Here is a 3779-nt window from a genome sequence, read left to right as displayed (position 1 = left end):
TATATATATATAAGTTAATATAAGAAGTTAATCATATTTTTGAATGGACTGAATAAGATCTGGACTGAAACCCCTTTAAATAAACAAAGTAATACCATCACTATATCATAGTACCACTATAGTAGTTTTTGTTAGGAATATAATATAGAACACTTAGAATGAGATTGCATGAGGTGATTATAGTGTTTTACATCCTGTTGAGTCGATTAAAGTACATTTACTTACATATCAGCTCACAGTATCAGTACGTGTGCTTCTGCGAACAAAACGCGGCGGGAGTCGATATTTTTCCCCCTCAATTAGCGTTTAGCACAAGTAGCTGAAAATAACCTTAATTTGTGAGGCTTTTAGTGTATAGCGCGTTGGTGGAGAGGTTTTCTCTCTGAGAGGAGTGCGTCTGTGTGTGGGTGCTTTTGTAAGCTAGCTGGAATGCTCTGGTACCGCCAATGCTAAGATGGCTGCCAAGCGCTAAGATGGCTGCCAGGATTCCATACAACAACAGCAGCAAGCGAACGAGGGGGTGCGAGAGAGAGAAAAGAAGGAAAGAGGGGTCTGTCGTGTTCATTTTTTCCTTCAAAACGTATAGTGTTGGTTTTTTAAACCACATTCTGCTGCTGCACATAATTAGCGGTGCATGCTAAGGCCAAACACCAATTTCGAGGCAAATCTACAAACCAGAATATCATAGAAGGGAAGCCTTTTTTGACTCGTGCTAGCAAGCGGCTATCCGGAACCCTCCTAGCAACTAGCAAACACGCTAAAAACACTAAGTATGATTGGCTAAAGAGGTGAAACCTTTATCAGTACTCACAACAGACTGGACAGAAAGGCCAAAGTAACCAAGTGACATCCTTCTTAAGGTCTATAGTTAGTCAAAACCTCAGTGCATATAGAAAAAAGGGGGTAGTGAGTCTCGGCCAATTCAAACAGCCGCAGGGGTCTGGTCTCGCTCCAAGATCGCTATACTTTCTAAGATAAAAAGCCTACGGAGACATTGTCCAAACAACTCGATGGCTGCTCACCAGCCTTTGTCTACATCTTATGAGCTATACAGCAGAGTTGGGTTTCACCAGGCTGCTCTCGGATGTATATTTTGCAGATTTATAGATTTTAGATTAGCGGTGCAACTTCAAGCCTAAAAAGGACCGGTGTGTGTGTGTGTGTAGTTTGTTTCGGTTGTGTTTTTCATTGGACCCGACTGACCAAGCTCAGTTGTGTTTTTTAACACACCTGGGGTCTACATTGCCGGACTAAAGATCTTGTTTCATGGCCGAAAGACCGTTTTGTGGCTTTATGTCTAGATAATGACATTGTTAAATCAAAATAATAAAGTATTATCTTTGTTTATCGATCTAGGCAGAATTTGATTCTTGAAATCCGTGTTATCTGAGGAGTTACTTAAGTCTGTGGTGTTTAATACTTAAGGCTACACATTTGTTCGCTAACCAACAATATGAACAATAGTAATGGTAATGCGTGTTACCAAATCTACTTTTTTTTTTTTATTAGTACTTTCAGCAAGAATGCATTCATTTGATCAAAAGGGGGAGAATTATAGACATTTATAACGTTACAAAAGCTTTCTGTTTCAAGCTGTTCTTTTGAACTTAAAATACAACTTTCAAAGCTGTTTCCACAAAAATATTTTTGATAATTTTAGACTGATGCTGAAAATTCAGATTAGCATCGCAGAAAAAAACATGTGTTAAAATTGTAAAAAATATTTCACTATATTAGTTATTTTATTCAAAAAAATGCAGCCTTGGTGAACAGAAGAGACTTCTTTCAAAAAAGCTAAAAAAAAAAACCCTCCATTGCCAGAGTTTTGAACGATAATGTGTAACGAGTCAAATACCAACTAACTACAAGACAGAACATCAGATTTCACGTATAAAGGTCCAGATTTTGCCTGAATATCATGTAAATGATCCAGAACCGGAGCACATTTTGCATGTCTCATTTCCAGCTGTGTCGTCTCAGCGCTACATTGAATATGTGCTGGCAGAGAATATATAGAATGTTCTACATCTGCTAATTGATTCAGGCACCTTTGGACTGAACCCAGCCGTCCCATGTTTAATCTGCTCTCTTTTTTTCCTCCTCCTCTCTTTCTCTCTCTCTTTCTGTCGGCTTTGCAGAATCTGGACAATCGGATAACTCCAACCAACAAGGAGAAGCAGACATCAAGCCTCCGCCCAATGGTGGGTCAAGCATAATGAAACACACTCACACACACTCATACAAACAACTACACACTAGACCGCTCTAAAGGGATTTTACAGCCTAATGCCAAACCAGAAGTTAAAGTCTTTTGTTCAAATACATATGAATTTAATATGAAGGTGCATGGAACAACCAAAAATGACTTCTTGGTTCTCTAAAGAACTGCTCAGTTAAAGATTCTTAAAATCCAACCTCAATTTTGTCAGACAAACTCTGTTCTGGAAGTATCTGTTCGTAACCTTTTAAAATTGCTAAACAAACTCAAACACACTAGCTTCACTAGTTTCACTAGCTCGTTGAATTTGGGTACATAAGTAAAAACATTTTGTAGGACTTAAAATTATGGTTTTTGTAAGTACAGTCCAACTTGAAGTTCATACAAGCTTTTAAGCTTCTTTTTTCATAGCGTAAAGAACATTTTAACCTTTTTTCGCTCCAAAGAGTGTTTTTCTCAAATGGAAAGGTTCTTTATGGAACCATAGCGGAAATAAAGAACCTTTTATTTTAACTTTATTTTTTGTTGTGAATAACAAAAGGAGATGTTCTATGGATATTTTCACCACTTATTTTTAAAGGAAGTAATGTCAGCCTTTAGCTTAACTACTTAACCACTAGCTACTAGCTGAACGTTATATTAGGTTTGGAACAACATGATTCTATGGTTCCATGAGATAACTTGTATATCCATGGAATCATTTTGTTCCACAAGAGGTTCTTCTGATTAATAAAATATTCTTCCCACTGAGAAAAGAATGACTTTTTTAAGAACGTTTAAATGAAAGCTCTTTTGGGGGAACTTTATTGGGATGCTTAATTTTTAATTGGCTTTAAGAACTATTACAAAAACAGTTTCTTTATAGTGGATTCTTGATGTTCTTCACACACACACACACACACACAAAAGGTTCTTTGAAGAACTGTTTACTGAACTCTTTTTGCCAAAGCTAATAATGGTTCTTCTGCGCTGCAGAGTCATTATTAATATCTTCTGGCACTTCCACAAGATTTTTTTGTTCTTCGCTGAGCCTTAAAATTTAGCAAAAACTATTGAGGAGCCTTGATTGTTCAAGAAGCAGTTCACTTAAACTCAATAGAATCACATCCGAAGTTGTCATTAAATGCCGCGAGCGAGCAACCTCCGGTTAGCAATGGTGGAAACGGCGTGATGAAATCCCAACTCTACACAATCAACGTGTCAGCCACCATTCTCCGCTGCCTGCCAGTCAGCAGATGGATCTGTGGGTGAGCCGCGCTCTCCTTGGACCTCCGTGCGCACAAATACGGGCCGATTGATACCGTAAGCCGCTTTATTTACGTTAATAAGGTCACATGCTCGCCCGACTCTCGCACAAACACAGAGTGTGAGCGAAAGCCATTTCCATCCAAGCTTATTATAGTGAAGTGTTGCTAGGCCGGCTGTGACGGAGAATGGTGGAACGCTCATAAATCACTCGGTGATTGGCTGATGGGAACCACATGGCTGCGGCGCGGGCGACACTGAGCTCATGCACGGGCCTCGCTGCGGTTAACCGGCACACACACACACACACACACAC

General features: G+C 39.2%; 1 protein-coding gene across 1 annotated transcript in view; it reads left to right on the top strand.

Annotated features, from left to right (window-relative positions):
• LOC122342176 (nuclear factor 1 A-type-like) overlaps positions 1-3779 on the top strand; it is a 43213-nt gene that overhangs the window by 13507 nt on the left and 25927 nt on the right. The gene's annotated exons all lie outside the window — the stretch shown is intronic.

This window comes from Puntigrus tetrazona, chromosome 3 (assembly GCF_018831695.1).
Source record: "Puntigrus tetrazona isolate hp1 chromosome 3, ASM1883169v1, whole genome shotgun sequence".
In the NCBI taxonomy this organism is placed as follows: Eukaryota; Metazoa; Chordata; class Actinopteri; order Cypriniformes; family Cyprinidae; genus Puntigrus; species Puntigrus tetrazona.
The sequence above is the reverse complement of the archived record's forward strand: the minus strand, read 5'-3'. Positions and strand labels throughout refer to the sequence as shown.